This window comes from Ambystoma mexicanum, chromosome 1q (assembly GCF_040938575.1).
Source record: "Ambystoma mexicanum isolate Mex_15411 chromosome 1q, UKY_AmexF1_1, whole genome shotgun sequence".
NCBI classification, from domain to species: Eukaryota; Metazoa; Chordata; class Amphibia; order Caudata; family Ambystomatidae; genus Ambystoma; species Ambystoma mexicanum.
In genome coordinates this window covers 180,540,836-180,564,267 of record NC_090922.1, presented here as the reverse complement: position 1 = coordinate 180,564,267, position 23,432 = coordinate 180,540,836, and the positions used below count along the sequence as shown (strand labels likewise).

Here is a 23,432-nt window from a genome sequence, read left to right as displayed (position 1 = left end):
TTGCAGCCTCAGGTAAGCGTTTCACTTTTCGTTCACATCTACCTGCAGTCCTTGCCCACTCATGGCCATACGCCATATATTGTTTTATACAAAACAGTCTCATATTATGTCCTCCCATTACTCAACTGACCTAGATTTTTCTTACTGAACAAACACCAACCAGCAGCTACGCGCACTGTTTTCGCGCTTGGACACCACCACATATAGGACTTTCTCAAGATTAGGAGGCTCCTGGTAGGTGTATTTTACATTACCTACCTCCCCTAGCATGGTGAATCCCTTATTTTGGGTTTTCTCACAATTATTAGCAACCGTGGTATTACCATTGTACTTCGCTCCACGACAAATAAGGGAGTCTTGCAATCAACACTCTTGTTTACCCCAATACAGGAACAAGAAAATAATTTGATACAGAATTCCTACACAAGCACCCAAAGCACCCTGGAGCGTCAGGCACACCAGGGGACCCAGCCATCCTTCCGCTAGATCGTCGGAACTACAGGGGTCAGCACGCAGGTCCAGTCTCACATTCTCCGAGACTGCCCCAAACCCCTCTAGGTGAGAAGAGATTTACACCCTTTTCTTTTCCCCCCCGAGTGGGGGCCCCAGCACTTCTGCGCTGCATGCAAAACTTACCTATTCAAAATCCTCCAGCGGGCTTGTTTTACTAGGTCACTCCAAGCTTGCCACTTGCCACCCAGCCTTCATCCCCTTTTTTGGAACTTTTAATTTACTTATGCCCCTTTTTTGTCCTTTTTCTAATAGGGTACTATGAATTCGCCCTGATGAAGGTGGCAGTTGAAGACCACCGAAACGCGAAGAATACAAAGGGGAATCTGCTTCTAGATTTTGGACAGATGAAACATTTTCCCTCCTTTGGGAATTTACAGATGGTCTGGAAGCAAATCGTCTCTGGTTTTCTTGTGATTGGATTCCCCGAATACGCGTTGGCAGACCCAATTTGGGGGGGGGGTTTCTCATGGAATCCATAGAGTGAATTATTTAAGCTCATGGACTCCAGCATATGAGTATAACATAACAAACCAATACAGTAGTAAGAACCATAGAACAGATTGGTTTGATCAACCATTTACAAACTTGGATTCAGCACTGTACTTGTGAAAATCAGACTAACCTTGAATTTAAAATACAGGGTAAATGTGCATACACACTGGATTGGAAGTATACACAAATAAGCTTCTGGTGTAATAGTTCAATACCCAGAATTGCCATTGTGAATAGTTTTTTGTTAATTTTCATTTTTCATTTAGCTTTTGTTGGGAGAAAATTTAGCTTAGATTTCATTTTGAAACCAAGCACTCATCTTCTATCTTTACTCTCTGACTTCACTACATTCAGAGATGTTGGTTTATTTATATTTCTTTATTTATTTTCTTCCCTCCAGCACTTGGGTTCTGTTCACTGGCATCTCGACTCTTTCCATTTCCTTTCCTACTTCACTATCTTTAAACAGGATTGATACACATTTTTTTATTACCATTTCTTCCTTTGTACTTACATTTTGTGTTTAATATATCAAAACTCTTGTTTATATACATTTCTTTTTTATGTAACTTGAAATGTGTAAGTATTACATTAACAATTATCTATTTAAAACATTATGACTTGTGTCGCATTTATTTACATAAATCATGCATGAATATGATGGAGTTCAGGGCAAGATTTGGCACATTCGCCCCAGCCAAAAAGGTACTTTACTAATTTGACAAATGTCTAAGGTAAAGAGTACCATTTCTTTTGCAGCAATTGTTTTTGTGTTGTCATAAACTGGCCTGCCGCCTGCTCCAAAGGCAATACCGGCTCTCTGTCCGCACCAAGAAGTGAGCTCACATCCAAGCCCGTGTCTCTGCAGCATCTAACAACTTGGCTGAACTCTAAGATCTGCAAGGAACTGGCCAATCCTGCTGCAGTCTCTACCTATCCTGTCCCTTCCCATGCTCTCTGCACGGCTCTGGCTTATCATTTCATCTCTAAAACTCAGGACATCCTTTCCTCGCTCTCTTCCTCTCCCCCTCCTCCCTCTACTCCCAGCCCTTCCTCTGGCCCTTCTTCGGCCACATCTCCTCCCTCCTTCTCTGCCTTTTCCCTCTTCTCCCCAGACAAGGTTTCTAGACAAGTCTGATCTATGAAAGTCTCATCAAAACAGGTTCATCCCTGTTCCTGCAAAACCATCAAAAAACACATTGACTCCCCAGCTCCTGCTTTGCCCGACTTCTGCAACCACTCCTTCACCACTGGAGTCTTCCTAACCCCCCTGAAGCACTCCCTTGTGCACCCTCTTCTTAAGAAACCCTCTGCCGATCCGTCCTACCTGGCTAACTATCGCCCGATCTCCATCACCCCTTTCCTGGGCAAACTCCTGAAAAGCTGGCCATCTCCCAGCTTAATCTTCACACTGAATCTGTTGGTTGTCTTTATCACCATCAGTCTGGCTTCAGAGCTACCAGAAGCATGGAAAATGCTCTCCGGAACATCCGTGAAGACTTGTTCTCCAACATTGATTACAACACCCCCCTGTGTCCTCATCTTACTTGATCTCTTCTGCATTTGACACAGCCAACCATGCCATCCTGCTCAACTGTCTCCATGATAACTTGGGTATCGCCGTTCAGGCCCTGGTGTGGCTGACTTCTTTCCTCTCTGATCGACCCTCCCAGGTCCAACTTGGGTCCTTCCTCTCCTCCATCTGTGGTGTTCCCCAGGGCTCAAACCTCACTCCCTGGCTGTTCAACCAATACCTGGAGCTTCTTGCCCACCGCATTGCCACTCTCTGCCCCAACTTTCAGTGCTATGCGGTCGACACTCGGCTACCTTCAGCCACCTTCTCTCATCTCTGATTGTGTCTGCTACCCAGGAGTGGTGTGCCACCAATGATGTCTGCCTTAATGCCAGTAAGACTGAGATTCTCATCGGCACACCCGCTCCCTCCTTTCCCGTCAGTCTCTGGCCAGCCTCTCTTCGCCCTCTTCCTGCTCCCACCTGCAAGGCTAAAAACCTCAGGGTCATCTTCGACTCCACACTCTCCTTCTCTCCTCACATCTCGGATGTATCTAAGAAGTCACTACCAGCTGCACCACCTCAGAGGTATTCTTTCTTTCCTCTCCTTCCCCCAGAAGCTCACTGTCTCCAGAGCTCTGGTTCCATCTAGGCTGGAGTATTGCAACAGCCTCTTTCTTAATCTGCCTGCTTCTACTCTCTGCCCTCTGCAACTCATCCAGAACAGGACTGCGAGACTTGTCCTTGGCCTCAAGCCCAGGGATCGTATCTCTCCAGGACTGAAATCTCTGCACTGGTTCCCAGTGGCTGCGATGATTAAGTTCAAAACCATCTGCATTGTCCACAAGGTGTTCTGGAGCCTTGGGCCCAAATACCTTCAACTCTCTTCCTAAATATCTTCCTTCTCGACCTCTTCGCTCCTCTGCCTCCAACTCCCTCAGGGTCAGTCGCTTCTCCAAGCATCGAGTTGGTTGTAGATCTCTTTCCTCGGCTGGGGCCTCCCCCTGGCCTCCCCCTGGCCTCCCCCTGGAACAGTCTCCCAGAAGCACCTTTTTTCTGCTTTCTCTCATCCTCTCCCCTGCTGAATTCCTGGCTGAAACTGACACTGTACTGGCTACCTGGCCACCCTCTGATCTCGGGCCCAGGTCCCCTGCCCCTCCAGTTGCACACCTGCTCTGCCTCCCTGGCAACCCCCGCGTGTGGGGATTGTTTTCTTTATCCCTGCAGTCCCCTACCAGCACTTGACACCCAATGTCTGCACTTACCCCTGCACTTGCCACCAGCTGGTCGCAATTTTACTTATTGTTTTTATGAATTCTATTTATCCCATGTACTGCACTCTCCCCACCACCTTTTCCCCGCACTTTTCCCCTTCCCCCTCCGCGAGCTGAATGACACCTGGCCTAGTAGGATCATTAGCTTCCCTCTGTTCCCCCTCCCTTGCTGCTTTGCAACTTGAAACACTTGTGTATTCACCACATTATATCCTATTTGAACTGATCAGATTGGTGGGATGAACAAGTTACTTACCCCTGGTAACGTTCTTTCGACTGGATGTTCCTCCCACACATTCCTCCCCTTTAGATATCTTCCCTTCTAGCATGAGCTGCATTGGAAATGTATTTTCGGCAGAGGGCGCTGTGCATCGTTGTGGTCAAATCGATGTCCCTCGAGGGCCTCCATCTCGAGGTTGACGTCATTGACGGTATAAATAACACGCACTGCACCAGTTATTAATTTCAGTTTTTTGCTTTCAACCGACAGGATAACTGGCATTAGCATAACCAAGACATTATTAGACGTAGAAGAAACAAGTTGTTATGCACAGAAATTCTACTGCAGGGTATGAAGGGAGGGGCGATGAGGAATTTGTGGGAGGAACTTGTTCTTCAAATTGATTGTTTCCTCCCATGTATTTCTCATCTTTAGATAGACTCCCAAAGCAGTATGAGATTAGGAGGAGGGAGTAAGAATTTTCGAAAAGGAGTAATAATTCTCAAATGTTGTCATGAATGGAATGTAGAACCACCTTTCCAAATCCCACCTCCTGGCCTGAAGCAGTCTCTAGGCAATAGTGCTTTGTGAAGGTATGGATAGAAAACCTGGCGGCTGCCACACATGTCATTAATTGGCACCCCTCTCTAAAGCAGATGACGTGGCCATGCCCCTTGTGGAGTGAGCTTGCAGACCTTCTTGGGCATCCTTTCCTGCAAGTCTAACATTCGGTGATACAGAGAATTATCCATATGGATAAAGTTTTTTGGTAACTGCCAGACCCAACTTATGTCTGGTGTAACCCACAAAAAGTTGATCATCCTGTCCCAATTTAGCAAGATGTGATATGTAAAAGCTCAGCACTCTTTTAGAGTCTAGTCTGTAGTCTTTCTTCCTCCTTTCTGGGGTGTGGAGGAGGCAAGGATCTTGACAAAACAATTTTCTTTGAGCCATGAAAGTCAGAAACTACTTTAAGAAAAGTGGGTTTAACTCTCAAGACAACTTTGTTCTTATACAAAGTTGTAAATGGTGGCTTACATGATAAAGCTTGTAATTTGCTCACCCTGCTGGTGGATGTTAAAGTGATTAATAAGATTGTCTTCAATGTCAAAAGCCTCCATGTGCAGGAGTGAAAAGGCTCAAAATGAGCACCCAAGGAATTTCAGTACTAGATTTAAATCCCAAACTGGGACTAGAAATGCGACTGGAGGGAACACATTTGTGAGTCCCTTTAGAAATTAAATAACTAGCAGCATTTTCAAGTATGAGGCTTCTTCAGATGTGCGCTCAAAAATTTAAAGTGCCGCCAAGTACCCCTTGATGGTTCCAATCTGGAGCCCCAAATAAGCTAGATAATAGGAAAGACAAAACCAATGGTGTGTCGCGCTAAAAGGATCCACATTCTTATCTCTGCACCAGCTGCAGAACTTGTTCCAATGGCGGCAATACAGAGATTTCCAGCTGGCCTTTGGGCCGATAGCAAAATCTCCATTAAATCTTCAGAGAGGTCCCAATCCTTATACCTCAACCGCTCAGAAATCATGCGTGAAGGTTGAGTGTCTGGACCACTGGATGAGAACCCGACTCTTCTCGTGAGAAAAGGTCCTCTCTTTGTAGAAGAAACATTGGAGGGCAGATGGTCATGTCCAGAAGGTCGGGGTACCGAGCAATTAGGAAAATGGATTTCCCAAACTTTCTCAACCTCCTGATCACTTGGTAAATGATGTTAATGTCAAAGGACATTTATACCGCACACTATCACCACCGGAGTGGTCTCCTGGCGCTCTGTCGGCTCTGAAAGAGGAAGGGGAAGGGTGGTTAGTGGGGAGTAGCTGGAAAAGTGCATGAGAGCAATGATGTGCTGTTGGCGGTCTCAGCCCGGTAGGTCCGTTGGCTGGGCCTGGGGTGTTTTGCGGCCGGTAGTCATCGTGTACTGTTGTGCGGGTCTATGTGTTTTTGTTTTGTTGTTGCAATGTAGTGACGTTTTAGCGGTTTGTTGTGCTGTAGGTTTGTGGTTGCGTTTGGCTTGGAGTTTGAGAGGTGTATGCAGACGGGGAAATTGTTAGTTGGCCTCTTTATCCTGAATTGAGGTGCTGGGCTTCTGTAATTTCCCCAGGTGGGGTTCGGGAGCACCCTTGCGCCCCATCTAGATCTTGGTCCGACCGGCCTTCAGGGTCACTTCACATCTGGCCCCCTCCTCCCCGGTCTTCCATTCACACTAATATGGTTAGTGCACCTGCCCATGTCCACACCTCATATTGTGGTGGTTGCTAATATCACGATAATTCCACTATACTATGGTGCCCAATGGTAATTTTACAGATGAGTGCAGTTGTTGGGTGGGGGAGTTTATTCCGTCTCAGTCCGGGTGTCGCCCGTGTTCGCATCTAACCGGCATCCTTCGTCCAGGTGCCGTGGGGCTTCGTCGCATAGGGAGATGTCCACCGTCTGTACTGGGGGTTGGGCGAGTCCAGTTCCTTCATCCCTTTTTCTTTCCGATTTGGTTTTGATCGGGACTGGAGCGACATCAGGGAAATGATGGGTACTGGAGGAAACGCGTATCGAAGAGGAACTCCCAGTCCACTATGAATGCGTCCCCTAGAGCTCCTCTTGGAGGGGCGGGGGAATTCCCTGGAGCAGAACAGCTCACACTGCTAGTAGACACTGGTTGTGAACAGATCTACTTTAGGGGTTCTCCAAAGGGTGAAGATCTCTTGAAGGACTTCCTGAGCTAGTTACCAATCATGGTGGACTGTGCTCTGCCTGCTCAGAGAGTCCACCGTCTCCTCTCTGACTAGGTGAACTGCTGATAGAGCTATTCCTTCTTGAATTGCCCAGAACCAGAGCTGTATTGCCACTCTGCACAGTGGAAGTGACCCTACAGCCCCTCTTTCGTTGAGGTAGTACACATGCCCACAGTGTTATCCGTCATCATCAGGACATTCATTTCCCCATAAAGAGGGCAGAAAGGCTCTCAGCACTAGTCCGAAGGCCCTCAGCTTCAAATGTTTGAAGTGTAGTTTGAACTCAGATGGAGACCAATGACCGCTGACAATTGGATCGTTGGCGTGGGCTCCCCACCCCATGAGTGAGGCATCCGTAAGGCCATGGTTCCCCCTTTAGAATGTTGTCCTCGCAGACCCACCACAGGAGATCCTGTTCGGAACCTGAAGCAAATCTGACATCTTGCCCAAGAACTGAGACCACTGGGTTCTGAGGGCCCATTGGAGGGATCTCATTCTCAGGTGAGCCTCTGGCACCAAGAAAATACAGGAGGCGGAGCAAGCTCAAAAAGTCAAAGGCCGGAAGACGCTGGGCAGTTTGGAATTTGGTGACCATCTGCAGAATGTGTTGAGGCCTCAGCTCGGGTGGCAAGGTTTTTCCAGAGGATGCATCCAGGACCGCTCCGATGAACTCGCGCCTTTGAGATGGTATCATGTGGGACTTCTTAAAACTGAGGGAGAAGCCTAGCATGGGAAGAGTGGCAGGTGAAACAGATTTTCCAGGGCCTGATCGGAACGACGAGACCTGATCAGCCAATCGTCCATGTAGGGATAGACATGATCACCCCCCCCCTCACGAGACTCGGTGACACCACCATCAACTTAGTGAAAGCCCTTGGGGCGGAGATCAGCCCGAATGGCAGAACCGAAACGGATCATGAGAACCGCCAACGGCGAACCTCAGGTACTCTGTGCTTGTGATGGATAGGCATATGAAGGTACACATCCTGAAGGTCCAATGAAACCATCCAGTCCTAACGTTGGAGGGCCTGAAGGATCAGAGAAAGGTTAATCATTTTGAACCTGTCCTTCCTAAGGAACCTTTTCAAATATCGCAAGTCCAAAATGGGTCTCAATCCTCTGTCCTTCTTGGGAAACAAAAATTGAGTGGAGTACCACCTTTTGTTCCTCTCTTTCACAGCCACTAGTTCTGTAGCACCTTTCTCTAGCAGACTCAACATTTCCTGCAAAAGGAATGGATCTGGAATTTTGAAAGAGTGACTCTCCGGTGGATGATCCAGAGGCCTTCTTAAAAAGGGGAGGCAGCAACCCTGGGCTACTGTTTCCAACACCCAAGCATCTGAAGTCATGCCTCGCCCTTCTTGCACATGTTAAGTGAGTCTGCCTCCCACTTGGGTCTTGTGGATTAAGGCCTTGGAGGTTTTGAGGTGACTGAAGCAGTGGCTTAGGGTAAAGAAGCCATTGCTTGGATGGGCTTGGCAGCTCTTCCTAGTCCACCACGAGGCTACTTTCTTTGACCTCTGCCCGGCCATCCTCTTGCTCTTCACAATGAGGAGTAGTAACGAAAGAACCTACCCCTCCAAGTTGCTGCACTGTATTTGAAGATTGTGGCTGTCTAATGGCAGCGCCAATTGATTTGGTTGCCGCTTTTGAGGTCTGCAGCTTCTCTGGGCTCTCGTCATCCTTGCGGCCATATAACAGAGTACCGTCAAAGGGCATGTTGAGAAATCTAGATTACACGTTCGGTGCAAAGCCAGACTTCCTCAACCACGCAAATCTGCGTATGACAGCGCTCACCACAATGGCTCTGCTAACGCTGCCGACAGAGTCCAACCCTGACAGGAGAGTGTCAGACATTGCTTCCTTCTATCTCTCACAATGTTCAGAAAGCCTTCTCTCTCCTCTTCTTCCGGAATGAGTTCAGCCGCCATAGAAATACACCTTGTGGGATTGTAGGAAAACTTAGCAAGTGCACAAGTGGCACTGACCGACTTCAAAGCCATGCTCTGGGATGAAAATACCTTTTTTGCCATTGCGTCGAAACGCTTGTCGTCCCTATGCAGTGAAATTGTGGGATATGCAGTCGTGTTTTGAGGTTGAAGTTGCAGCTTGGGCCACCAAGCTTTCCAGTGTCGGTGTCTGAACAGGTACGTGGGGTCTCTAGATTTTTGACAGCCAGGCTTGTCTCTGGTGCCTCCCAATTAGCCTTCACACTCTTCGGAAGGGCTATATGGAATGGTAACAGGGTCCTTTGGAAAGCTCTTATCCAAGATGTCCATAATATCATCTTGCTCAAAGGGGGAGGGGCTATCCCAAGAATTCAGCCACTTTAGACATTAGCTGTCTGTAGGAAGCATCAGCATGTTCTTCTGGATCAGGCTTCCCAAATTCCAATTCTAGCTTAGTGTCAAGGCCACTTGCTGTTTGCAGGTTGTCATAAAGGTCCCTCATTCTAGAAACCTCTGATATGATGGCCTCAGGGATATTAGGAGTGCCATATTCAAGCCCAAAGGGTGGAGTGTCCTGATCAGGTGGATCATGTTCTTTGAAAATCGAAGATAGGGACTTAAAAAAAAAATCCTTTTTAGGAAGTGGCTTAAAAGTCTTTTCAATTTCCTTAGATGGCATTGAGGGCTTCAACGCTATCCTTGTCGATGGAGGTCTCAAAGGACTTGACCCATGACTCAAAGGAGTCCTCGACAGAAAAGGACTGTCGACGCGAGGCCGCAAAGGTTCTCAAGGGGTTGGAGGATTGTCTCCCGGGCTTAAGGGTGCATGGGTTTTTGCCTTGGACTTTCCCTTGTAGGCATTAGAAGGTGCGACAGGTACATGGCTCTTTGCTTTTCCCTTGGGGGGACTGGACCGACCTCGAAGATTTTTTTAACATCTTCTCCCTAAAAAAAAACTCCCATTCGGCTGGAGTCACCGACTTACTCAGGCAGGCTACTTTGCTTCAGGCAAGAAGTCCAAAGAGTAGGAAGGAGATCTATGGAATCTTTTCTTCCTTTTTTATCCAAAGATGAGGAGTGGTGACAACCACTTTGTGACCAAGAGCTTTTATTCCTCAGTGGAGAATCACCTCTCGACTCATCCGAAGAAAGCCTTTTTGACAGAGTTGTGGACGGGGATTTCAAAGGGGGCCTTGCAGCCACGAGTATCCCCTTGCTTTTCTTCAACGCTTTACCTGTCATGGACTGGCATAATACACTGTCTGCCATTCTGTGGTAGACGCTGAGACACCACAAACATGTGGGCGGTTATCGACATCTTGGCACTGCAGTCTATACACTTCTTGAACGCGGTCTTCGGGGTTGAAGAAGCAGATGAAGAGGCCATTCTCGAAGTTATGTCACAGTTTCATGAGAAACCAAAAAGGTGCTGTATCTGAAGCGTAAGATATCATGGAAAAACAAAACTGAATAACGGGTGGCGTGTAAACGATGTATATGATGTAAAAAAAACTGGAGACAGATGGCCCTCGAGGGACATCGAGTCGACCATGATGACGCAAAGCACTCTGCAGAAAAAAATATTCCAAAGCAGCAGACGCTGGAAGGGAAGATTTCTAAAGATGAGGAATATGTGGGAGGACACAATCCATTCGAACTTATGGCTGTATTTGCTTTCATATATTCGCTTGCCTAATGAACATACCAGTTTTTAGGAAATGAGATTATATTCAACTGCATTAAAAATACACCTCATTGTCCTTGTAGTTTATGCACGGAGTCAGAGTTGTCATCACTAAGTGGGTTACAAACCTTTATTCCCTCACTATGTGTTTAAGCATCCTGGGAGCACTGTAAACTAACCCAGACATGCATAGTGCTAGCATGGGGGGTTAGTGTGTTTTAGACATGAATGACATAACCAGAAGCTATCCATCACAACCTTTATAAGGTGGATGGAGGACTTCTGATTGCGCCTAACCCACAACCAATCAAGACAGTTGTACTCTTACGTAGATTAAAATGTGCATGCATAGATTCACTGAAAGTTGCACACATGTGGACTGAAACCTGTACACATGTTCATTGAAAGCTGCATGCACATATTCAGAGAACTCGGATTACTTTGCTGATTTACAATAATGCACAGCTAATGCCAACTACCATGTTTAACAAGGGCCTTATTGCCACTGCAGTGTGAGCACTATGTTCTAATGTGCATGTCCTAACTCAGATGGCTTTGTCGACTGATGGAGATGCTCGCTTTAGAAGCATGTTTTGGAGAGAAGGGTGGCGTTGCGTCTCGAGTCTCGATTGTCCTTGGATTGTTGTTTTGTCCTGCATTTGCTGGTTTTGCTGGCTGCCATTAAAGTTGTTCACCAGTCCACTGGATGAGCCCGTGGTTATTTTTCCACAACCAGATTGTTGCCTTAGATGTCAGATTCCTGCTGCCGAACTCAAGGGTTCCCAGACAAATCCCAGTGATCCCTGTAGGCAGGGGAGTTGCTAGGTCTGGAAAAGACCCGGGGCTCAGCTGATGTTGGAACTGTTGGGACTGGGGGCTAGCTAGTCTTTTGGCTGTAGCTCCTGAGATTCTATCCGGGGCTACAACCAAAAGATCAGGGGCTGTAGCCCCCTTAGCCCCCCCCCCTAGCAACGCCCCTGCCTGTAGGCCCACATAATATGAGTCAGTGGGGAAGGCAGACACTCGCGTTCAGGCATTCTAGGTAGTAGACAGAGCAGACGCGGAAGACGAGCTGACTGAAAGTTGTGGGTTTGTGAGCGCAGTTAATTGCATTGCTATCCGTCAGGTTGTATGTACTATCATCTGAAACAGGTCGGGGTAACTGTCCCTCTGGTTAAGGGAATCTGGAATTTCTCTGGGTGTCTTAGTACATAGGAGGGAAGGTACCCTGCCTATGAACAAGTTCAATATGATCATAGTTAAAGTTAAAAGCGGTTGGCCACTTCAGCTACAAATTGTGAAAGCAGCGTGCCCGCGCTCCGTACCCTACTGATTTAAGTTGAGATGAGGGCCTCTGCATCGGTCAAAGAAGAGTAGTATAGATCAGGAGCTGGAATTAATGTGTTTTGTAATAGTGTGAAAGAAAATATTTTGAATGAGAGCCCAGTACTTGTCCGGTCTAGCCGTTTCATCGATACTTGAAACCCTGTATGTGCAACTCAGCTGCAACCCTGACTTGTTGTTCACACTCTCCTCTAATAGGAAAGGGTCATAATCAGAGATAAACCCTAACACTGTCATAACAGGGGATTATAGGCTGTGAATCAGCAGCCATTGGAATTTGAGCAACACCAGCAGGTGTCACTTACATTTCTTTAACAGGGGGTTGGGAGGGCAGAGATCCGAGGCCTCCGAGTACACATTACAGGGCGGTCACCTATGAGCCAAACCAGCCCTTCTTGCCACACGGCACTATAGTGCCCTGCTGTAGACCGAGTTAAGTACAGACCTGGTGCTGTAATAAGACATCCCTTGTATCACCCCATGTGAGAATGGTTCAGGTCAGAAGGTCAGGCTGACTTTATGTTTACATACTATTTGCTGAAAGCCTGTACATTTTTGAATAAATGGCACGATTATACATAGGAGTCACCTAAGCACTTTCCACAGGACAGAACATTTGACTTAGACAAAAAAAAACAAACCTGCACAAGGCATTAGAGAAGAAAGGTGCATGAATACACCAACAGCAATGGGATAGTAGCGAGACTGGTACACTGAAGCCTCCAAAGACAGTCCGAATCAAAGACCTGAGCACTGAAAGATACTCAAGAGATGCTTTAGGAGCAAGTTTAAACACTAAAGACAGTACACCAACCTACAGGTCCCACCAATAAAATCAGGTACAACCGACTATATCCCATCATCCAAGTGGTGCTCCCACCGAGAGAATGCCCCGAGGACATTCTGGACTTTTGCAATCCAGCCATAATAAACCCTGTACCATGTTCTTGGTGTGTGTGTGTGTCACGGCAAGTCTGGATTTCACTCAATCACTGTCCGTCCTATCACCAGTCCAGCCTGCTAAATCCTATGACTGGCCGGCACTCAGCTGTACTGCGAGCACAGATCTCCAATGAGTCACCATCCACCACCAACTCCTAGACCTTTGAATGGTTCCTGTGTTCCCCTGCAACTACCAGCACCAGTGCATTCCCACTCGGGCAACTCCCTGGAAAAGGAGATACCTTGGTCACAGTACATGCACCATGGAGTGCCATGTCCTGTTAAATATTGTTCAGAAATTCCTAAGATACGAGAAGACCCCTTCAAGTTCCAAGAGGAACTACAGTCATCATAGACAGCAACTTGTTTAGATCTGCACATGTGGGACGGTAGCAGAGAGCAGCTCTTGCTACTGATACCTTTACTCTGCTAAATGTGCGCTCCAACTGGCCCGTCAAAGAACCCCCTACTGGCGGCTAAAGGCATTCACTGATATAGTAAAATATATTCTTGAAATTTGTCCCGGGAAGACAGATTGGTCTAAAATCAGCACTTGTTAACAGGCGAAGAGTGAAAATCCTGCAGAATTTGACCGCCTAAAACAATGCTTTGAACAATATTCTGGAATCATTGACGCAGCAGTCGTAGTTCCCCAGGAGGCGGTGGCACAATTTGTTATGAAGTTACAGCCAAATGTATTGGAAGGTATAATACCAGCCCTAATAGGCAGGGAGGGAAGTAAATGGACTGGTTTTGTTAGCTGTACAGCATTTTCATGAGACTATTGAAAGGGAAAAAAGGAAAATACAGAAGCCAAGCCTATGGCATTACAGCTACAGCAAATACAACCTTCCTAGGGACAGGGAGGGTTCCGCTCTATGCCCGGGGGACGGAGAAGGGCGTGAGGTGCTCCTCAGCCACACGAATAAGGCAAGGGTAATGAGAGGTAATACACCAATGCTTACAGTGACCAGGGGATTTATTGTAAAGAGTTTGGGCGCTGGAAAGCTGAATGTCTCAATCAGCCTAAGTATGACAGTCAAGGTGGTCAGGCACCTGCGCTGATCGGGTTGGCTGTGACCCGCCTCCATCGCCATCACCACACAATGTTTGTTAGGATTGCCAAGGGGTTCTGGAACTTGTTGCACCACTCATACCGCTTAAACCTGCTGCTCCCTATGTTGATTGTACTATTGCTTGACACAGGTAGTATAGCTCAGTGGCAACGCGTTCGTCTTGGAAGCAAGATGACTGAGCAACACAGATTTCAATCCCGGGTCCATGCTTAGACACCTCTTCAATATTGATGTGTTATAAATAACAAATTATAAAAGGTATCATGTTTGGTGGACACTGGAGCATCACGCTCAGCACTAGAGGCTTCCAAATTTCTGTATGTTGTTCACTCTGATTAAATTGTCAATGCTGTTGGGATTGGAGGTACAGTGATACCTCATCCACTTATGGTCACATTGGGTCCTATTTCAGAAAACAATGCTTTCCTGTTGAGTCCCTGTTCCCCTGTTAATTTATTTGGGTTGGACAAGTTATATAAGCAGAGTTCCTCCATTTACTGTTCCCCTGACAGCATAATCCTGAACATTCCTGTCTAAAGAGAACACAAGGTTTTGGCTGTGCTACAGGAGCTTCTCCATTCAAACCCTGGTGACCAGTGGTTCCTTGCCGTAATAGGAAGTGAACCAGTCAGGATCACCCTGAACCCAGACAAACATCTGCCCTGTGTGACTCAGTATCGCATATCTACACAGGCAGAAGAGGTTATCTACCCTGTAAGAGTCCCTGCTTGAACTGGGCATTGTACCAATGCAAAGACCCTGTAACGCCACAATTTTGCCAGCAAAGAAGCCAGGTAAAGAGGTTTACCATTTTATACAGGGCTGGAGGGCAGTTAACGCTGGTGTCCTGCCATCTGTTCCTGTGGTCCCCAATCCAGCCACCATTCTATCTACTATCCCAGCGTCAGCCACCTACTTTACTGTTGTAGATTTATGCTCTTCTTTTGTTCTCTAGCCTGATCCACCTTTTCATTTACCTATAAATATGTGCAGTACATGTTCACATGTCTTCCTATGGGGTAAGTAGAGAGCCCCACTTAGTTTTCCCAGATCCTGAAGTATCTTGACTAGTATTCTCAGGAGGGTCTATGCTGGTGCAGTATGTAGACAATCTGCTCCTAGCCTCCCCCTCAGAAACCTGTGATCAGGACATCTGTTGACCGGTCTTGCTGAAAAGGGCCACAATCTAAAGCCAAGCTACAGCTTTGCCTACCCCATGTGCAATATCTGGTTCATGTGATTTTAGCTGGGGAAAGACACCCATGCCAGAATCGCATTGTAGCGATATAGAAAGTTCCCAACCCCCAGGCCAGAAAGGGTACCTTAGGCTGGTCAGTTACTGCAGATAGTGGGTACCAGGGTATGTCACCATAGTTAAGCCCCTTCTGACCCTCATGCAGGATTCGACCCCAGAACCCCTGCCATGGTCCTAGGACACTAAAAATGCATTTGTCATCATAAAGCAAGCGCTCACAATAACTCCAGCTTTGGGTCTGCCTGATTATGATAAGCCATTTGTGTTGTATTGTGATTGTTAGAATGGATTTCTATACTCTGCCCTGTTGGGCAGAGGTTTAGGAGGCCACCCTTGTTAGATGGACAGGGGAACACTTCTGGGAAGATAGCCAGATAGATTAATGGTAGCTTGTAGAGCAGTCAAGGCTAAATATCAGGAGGAGTGAGGGTGATCAGGTATATCAACAAAGAGCACACTAAGTAAAACGCTAATAATTCCAATTAGACAGAAATATACAAAAAATATACTGTTATAGGTTGAATAACAACACACAGATCATGAAATGCAATAGTAATACCACAAAAGCAACACTATGTAATATATACAGTCACTGGAGTCAGTGGGAGAAAGTTAATGACTCCACCAATACCTGCAAAGGAAAAGGGTGAATAACTATAGTAGCACCTAAAGTTAGGATTGTCATTTTCTGAAAATGGTTGAAGTCCAGTCTCAAGATGAATGGAGCCTTGTGCTCAATGTTCAATGCATGCCTAAAAGCGTGCAGTAAGTTCATAAAGTACTTCTTAGAGGGCAGTAAGAAGTTAGGGGAAGAATTTTGAAATGGTGAAACAGATTCCAAAAGTGTGGTGAGGATCTGCTACGGTGAACAAAGCTGTTCCTAACTTTCAGGGGGCTTTAGTGAGCAAATACTACCCAAGCCAAAGTAAGGCCAAAATTAACCTTCTATGCGTATAAACAATTGGATGAACGGGCCAGCAGTAAGTTATTTCACTACTCACCACCCTTAGTTCAGTATTGGTCCAGACTTGGCAGGTCTACAGGTGGTCGTCACAGGTACTATTTCCCATCCTCGGTTCGGTTTCCAGGTGCACAGGCACTGTGAGTGCGAACACAGGTCCGTTATGGAAGAGGCGCTGTTACTCTTTATTTGCCTTCAGTGACCGCCACTGTCGCACAGTGACAGAGGGCAGCCCAACTCTTGCGGTATGACGCAGCTTCCTATCTTGCAGCCCAAAGGTGGTGTGATGACAAAATTCGTCAGAAGGGTGTTTTGTTGGGATTTCCCCAAAGTCGTGGGTCGAAGGGTGGTACTACTGCACGGCAACTAAGGATTCAGCTTGACAGCCCACTGGATGGCCCAGGACACTTCTGAATAGGCTTACTTGCAGGTTTACCAGGAGATGTCGAGAATTATGGGTCCCACCACTCCAAGGGTTCAAAGCACCTTTTCAGGTCCACTGGTGTTATGCGCAAAACAGGGCTCTACAGCGGGATTCGGGTGCCAGCCCTCTTCAGTGAGTTTCAGTATCATCCTTTGTTCTGCTTGGCTCGTCAGGATGCTTGGTTTCTTTGTCAGATCCATTTGAATCTGTTGCTGATCTACTGGAATGGATGCAGGACCCCTCTTATCCACAGTCAGGCGAGTGCTCGCACCCAGCCCACCAAGATCTGCTCCATCCATGCACACCAGCAGTGGTCCAATCAAGGACCACTGGGGTTCTCATGCACACCTGACACCCTGGCAGCTGCAGTGTAGTTCGGGACCAGACAGTCCCAGCGCACTTCCTGGGTACCCACACACATTTCCAAGGGTTTTCATAGCAAAGTTTAAATTCAGTCGGCCGAGGCATGGGCAGTCTGTGCCGTCGCCCTAGGCCCCGCAGCTACCTGCTGCTGTGAAAATAAGAAGTCATTAGAGCTGGGCTATTTCCAGTCACAGGCCTTTTATTTGTGCATGTTTTAATGAGACTGTGCGGTCAGCTCCCAACCCCCTGTGACGCTCTTCTAGACACAAATACCTCTCTAGCAGCCCATCAGGCCCGTGGGGCAACAGTTAGGTTCTTAAATCGACCATTACTTTCAACAAAGAACATAAGCCCTTTGTTTTGGACAAGGGGTTGAAAAGGGGATTTTATTCAGAAAGCACACGCAGAAAAAAATTGTTGCTGCCCAAATCCGTCGTCTTTGTAGACTATTAAAATATGTTGACAAAAAAAAAGTTGGGCAGCATCTCAGTAGTCTTCATATGTCTGCATTTTTTGGGCGAGAATGTCACATTTCATTCGCTTCTTAAGCATGCTTTTGTCAAACAATGCAAAAGGTTTCCATTTCACATCTTTAATTATGATAAAGTATTGAAAGACAGCATACAAGAAATGTTTTTTAATTTTGTGAATTGCATTCTGGTATTTGTAGTCTTCAAGATGCGGTGAAAATGTTTTGGTTGAACATATTTCTATAAGGATGCCTATTGTGGTAAAGGTGCAAATTCAGCAATGCCAAGGTGGGCTCACCTATCAATTATGCAACTGATGGAGGGGCACACACAGTGAGGAAAGGGATGGGGCCCTCCTGGAGGTGATGACCGTGACCGATGCACTGTGCCAACTTATGCACAGACAGAAGTCAGTGGGGAAGAATGGGTTTGGGGGTACTGAGTGGGGCATGGGGCAGAGGGGGATGTGAGGGATAGGGATATGGTCTAGGAGTAGTGGGTACAAAAAAGGTAGTGTAGCACAATGTGAATCATAACAGCCATTTTAGAGTATAGGATGCAGGTAAGTAAAACGTATGCCTTTTCGCAGCCACATGCCTCGTGTCTTGGGCAAACGTACATTTCTGGAGCACTCAGCTACAGCAGTGTGCTGGAGAAATGGTGCAAGTTGGCAGTTCCTAGGAGAACTTAGCCACACGGGAATGTGAAGAATAGATACTTTTAAGGCCAGCGAGTCAGGCACCTGGATTCTTGCTGGGAAGTGTAGGGAATTAGGCTGATAAAATTACAACCACAGTGGGGTATGCGGTTTCAAAATCGCCCTTGGCATTTTGTCATGGGAGGAGGGCTGTGGGGCGAGGGAATAAGCGATGGGGAACCAATAACCAGGAGAGGTTTTGCTGACCCTAGGTTGCAAAACTGTTCCTTGCAGATGTCTGTGGGGCACCTCATTGGTCAAATGCTGTGTGAATGTCTCCTTTGCCAAGCTCAGGGAGTTGTGTGTTCGATGGGGGCTGACCATTGGCAGATGACTAAAGTTCCAGTGGTCAGTACATGCATGTAATGCTTTGAAACATAATTGTGGGGCTGTGTGGGAAGGTTTGTGATGTCACGATGGATGGTGTTGGACAATGGGGGCCAGGATGGCATGAACCAATTACAATCATTCAATGTTTGACAAATGTGAATATGCAAATTAGGTTGTTTGTGTATAACAATGTAGCACGCTGTGGGTGGCGTCGGCAGCTCACTTCACTCGGTTCAGTTCCACAGGGCTGTTTAAACTGTGCTTTCCCAACTGCATCCAAGGCCTAAATAAGTTGCATTACTTCCCGCTTGGTTTACGCTCCTTTTTGAATTACTTTGGTGTTAGTCGTTACTTGCCTTGATGACCACCAATGCATTCTATTGCTGGAGTACTTTAATTATGTGTACTTTTCAAGTTCAATTTATAAAACAGTATTGTTGAAAGCCAAGCGTCGTGGTGAGGAGGGAGAAGGATCAGAGGGCAAATTTGTTGTGATGTACCAGTTCCATGGAGATCTGAAGAGAGTTCGCTGGACTGAAGATGTTCTACCAGGCTCTGTATTGATTTTCAGGGTACAAGTTGAAATTACATGTGGGTTGACCACACCCACCTTTTTCTTAGAGCCGACTTCTTCTCCCTCGAGTGTTTGAAGCCAGCATGCAAAAAAGCTTGTTTGCCCAAGTTTCCACCCACCAGGATTTGTACCCACAAAACCACATAAAAGTGTCTTCAAAGCATGCATCTTGTATTGGTATTTTGCTTTCCATAGATCATCTCCATATAGATGTTTGGGTTAAAAGGTGCACACCTTTTTTTACTCTGTCAGTAGGGTGCTAGGATAGTCTCATCTAGCTTTTTTCAGAGTATTATTGATTCATTTTGTAAAAGACCATGCTCGTTTCTATTTTCAATTTTCTTCCATTAGGAAAGACTAGTTGAATTAATGTTGCGTATTTCACTTTAGACTGCCTGCAGTGCCTTACATGTGCATATGTTAATGATGTTAATTATCACCCCAACAGTACGTTAGGGACTTGAGCCCTATGGATGACATTTGAAGACTTGAGGAATTGCTTAATCTGCCTGCCTCAGTGCCTTTCTGGTAAATAGGCTTTGTTACAATTGCATCATCCTGCAACAAAAGCAAGTTGCCCTGTCTGGTCCAGGGCACATCCCTGCCCTTACATCCTTGGAACGTGCAGTCTCATTTGTTATGTTTGGATTACTTACCGGTGATCTTCATTACCGTCCTGCTCTTCCTCGTCACAGTACTTTTGAGGTAACCATCTCTACAATTGATTCAGCTCACTCAGTCGGCTACTCCAAATAATCCTCACTCCTGATATTGCTACAACCATAATATTAACAGTTGACTAATTTTATGACCATTTTCTGTGATGCAAATAAAGGAGCCCCATACATCTTTTGCCACTCAGGGAACCGCAATCCCAGGGCTGGCCCCGTTTAAACTGGTACAAAGTTGGGTTCAAGCTGCTCATGGACCCAGCCACCACCCCATTATTTCAAGTATACTTCCTCCTACCAAACTCACCCCTCTATTGCATCAACTGATGCATTTGCACCCTAACCTACTAGATTGCACCTCCATTCTAGCTCCCACCACTCCTCGGTCTACTGTGATCTTTCCTGTCTGCTATAGGGATTAGTCATACCACTCTTGAAGAAATACAAGATACTGTAGTCCCCCAAAAATCTTCAGAATCTTCTGCCCCAAACTCAAACCCTCAAGATATTTAACCACCTCGAGATAAAGATGAAACGCGTCACAATCTGGTGTTGGCCAAGTCATTCATGGCACCATTACTAGAGTTCATAGACGGCGTAATGTCTCCATCACACCAACTGCTCCATCATCTCCTGATCTCTACCACTCCTGGTCATGGCCCTTCACCTCCTCAGCCTTTGCCTCCTTACCATTATAGCTAATCACAGATCTGCTCATGCCTCAACCTCGCAAAGCACATTGATGCAACTATGGGGACATGCAAACAGCACTTCATCTCAGTGGTTTTGGTCAGCCAAAATAGCAGCATCCGCTCTGGCGCTCAGCAGGCTGCAGGCCTCCAGCAGTTGTCTATTAACAAAACTCAAACTTTGCCACTTCACAGCCTACCCGACCCCCCCCTCCCGCTCCCAACTCACCTATTGCCACCATGCTGGTGGCTCCCACTACCAAAACCACCATCTACTACTAGTCTTCCATTGACTCACTCCCACTACTTGCAGATTTCCTCTCCCTCCACACTTAAACCCTCTGCTTCACACCCTCTGCTACTGTCCCTTCTCCAGTGGCAGGTTCACCCCAGGGTCACTGTCACTGGAGACTTAATGGCCCAAAAACGAATTATGGAACTAGCAACTTGTGGAGAAACCACCATGGCTTTAGGGAGGGTGGGTTACAGGGAGTGGTTACTAGTGCCAACCGACTCCTGTGGAGGGCAGGTGCTGCTATGGCCTTGTAAATTATAGTATTGCAATGCCAAAACCAAAATGAAATGCCACGGGGCAGTTGCCACCAGAAAACCATGTTCCACATAAGCGTGCACCTCCACACACAGGCCGACATCTAGCTCGCAACTGGCAGACTACTAGGGGGTAAAAGTTAATTCAATCTAGTCATAACTTGGATTTGTCAATTCAGTGTCTTGCAAATTGCAGATATGGTGTTTCAAAACTACAAGCGGACTGCAGTTTCATTCTGGCTTTGATGCACTCAGTTAATGGGTTAAACAAAATAAATAAACTCCACGAAGAAGCGACTCAGAGGGAGAGCTAGTGGTTGGAATTACAAAGGTAGCGTACAAGTAATTCCTTTGAAAAAACTCGAATGGGGTGGGGATGGTCCTCGATACCAGTTGAAAGTGATGTTTGGCAGATGAACAGCAGGTGAAGGAACACAATTGCAATCTCCTGCGGTACCTAGAAAGGGACCACCATTATGAATGAGGGCACTTCGATGATTGACCATGACAGATTCAAAAGGCAAGTCATCTTTATTTTGTCAACACAGATTTAGGCAAACATTTGAATTGGCTTTTCACCACCAACACTTACTTTCATTCTCAGCTTCTGAAAGAAAAGAAAAAAAAAAGCCAAAGTAACCCGTTATATAAACATGGCAGCCTTTTACGTACTTTCCAGTGTGGCGCACACAAAATTACATCTTGCCTCACATATCATTAGTGTCTTTGATTTGTAATCAAGTACAATAGATTCGCTCCTTGTACACATGGACCATTGCATGCTCCTTTACGATAACCCAAAAGGGGTGCACATGGTCGCATTAGGTCTCAGATGGTAGTGCTTGTACATGCATCTCATGGTCGTGACACTCGGACTAGACGTTTGCCACATCATAGACCACCATGGAATGAAGAGTAACAGAATTCCAAAGCAAAGCTTACAAAAACACTGCTTCCAAAACAGTATATATCCAAATATGACAAGCCTTCTAGGACATCTGCAGGAGAAGAGACAAATAAGAGTGAGAAGGTGATATACATTTGGACAGTGCCCCATCCTAAAACATGTAACCCCAATAGATAGAAGCACCAAGCCCGACAACTCAAATAAAATGTATTTTTTTTTCACCCTGGAGATGTGGTTGTGTGCCGAGTGGTTACTTTGTTTCTAGTCTAGCATGCAACCACACCAAACATGTGACCTTTATTCCCAATCAAGGAAATTAACAAGGGGGGTCCTGGGAGTCCCTCTGCCAGACATTAGTCCTGGTTACGAGAGACTTCCCCAGAGTCTTTAGCTCACTATCTTTCACAGAGAAGAAATTTACCAAACATATCAGTCTTTGTCCTGCCCTGGGGCAGTCCAGCACCGAAATGGTAGGCAATTCTCCTCTGAACAAGAGTACCAACAGAAACCCCAGACACGTGTTTCGGTCTGGTTGGACCTCATCAGTAGGGTGGATCTGTGCCTCTCTAAGAATAGTGAGCAAGGGGTCCACGTCTGGATTCCCCTAGTAACTTAGGGTGAGACCCAAAATTACTTAAATATGCAAATTAACAAGGGGGTTCTGGAAGTCCCTCTGCCAGACATTAGTCCTGGTTACGAGAGACTTACCCAGTCTCACCCTAAGTTACTAGGGGAATCAGACGTGGACCCCTTGCGCACTATTCTTAGAGAGGCACAGCTCCTCCCTACTGATGAGGTCCAACCAGACCATGTTTGGGATATTTCTTCTCTGTGAAAGATAGTGAGCTAAAGACTCTTGGTAAGTCTCTCGTAACCAGGACTTATGTCTGGCAGAGAGACTCCCAGGACCCCCCCTTGTCAATTCTCAATCAAGGAGCCAAAATCAAAGACCGGATTCCCTTAATGTGTGTCCCCAAGAACTCATTGAACGGGACCTGCATTTCTTAAACATGCGCACAGGTACCCATGAGATGGAAGTGTCAGCCACAAGTGCATTAAGCCACTCTTTGTAGTTACCAGAGTTAAGGTAGTGAGCAAAATTGACACATTAACTCAGCAATACTTTCTCACACTGAAAGCCATAGACAAGATTTTCAGGTGGCAATCGTCACCAGGTAAAGCATGACCGTTATGGACCTGCAATATGGCACGCAACTTCCGACCTTAACCCAATTGGCCAATCATATCGGATGGCAAGCAGAGTAGCAACATGCCGCAGCATGTAAAGTCTAGGCAGACACCCGACAGTGTGGCAGGAAGGGTGATGCATGCCACACCACCTCTGATGGTGGACAAATGGGCTGAAGCTTTTGAAAAGCCAGACTAGTGGTCCCGGGAGGATAACTAAGTGGCAACGTGCTCACCTTGGAAGCAAGACGACACGAAGCAACACAAGTTCGATGCCCGGGTCCGCACTTAGAAACCTCTGGGTATTTAAGAGCGTTAGAAAAATATAACTAAGACAACAAGAAAAAAAAAAGAAAACAATTTCTGTAGCAGCGCCTCGATGCCCCTGGGCTGTGTGAGCACTTTAAAAATGCAAATAAATAAGACTGGATTTTCGTGGGGTACAAGTTTGGTCACTAGAGATCCAATGAAAATCGTATTCTCTAGCTAAGACAGTAGAACTTTGAATGGAGTGCTCATTTCTATTGGACTATACATTGCATGTGTAGACTGCCACTCCCTACTACCCAGTCTATGGCAGACAGATAACTGGCCAACAGAGGCC

General features: G+C 46.4%; 1 long non-coding RNA gene and 1 other non-coding gene across 2 annotated transcripts in view; both read right to left on the bottom strand.

The window, feature by feature from the left end:
• Positions 1–21,555: 21,555 nt before the first annotated feature.
• LOC138565386 (small nucleolar RNA Z195/SNORD33/SNORD32 family) lies at positions 21,556–21,635 on the bottom strand. The gene has a single exon (XR_011301272.1). It is a non-coding gene; the product is annotated as a small nucleolar RNA Z195/SNORD33/SNORD32 family (small nucleolar RNA).
• Positions 21,636–21,714: 79 nt separating this feature from the next.
• The window catches only part of LOC138526320 (uncharacterized), a 174,753-nt gene continuing 173,035 nt past the window's right edge, over positions 21,715–23,432 (bottom strand). The window contains exon 21 of the long non-coding RNA XR_011283556.1: positions 21,715–21,731. This is a non-coding gene — a long non-coding RNA (uncharacterized lncRNA). The remainder of the gene's footprint in view (positions 21,732–23,432) is intronic.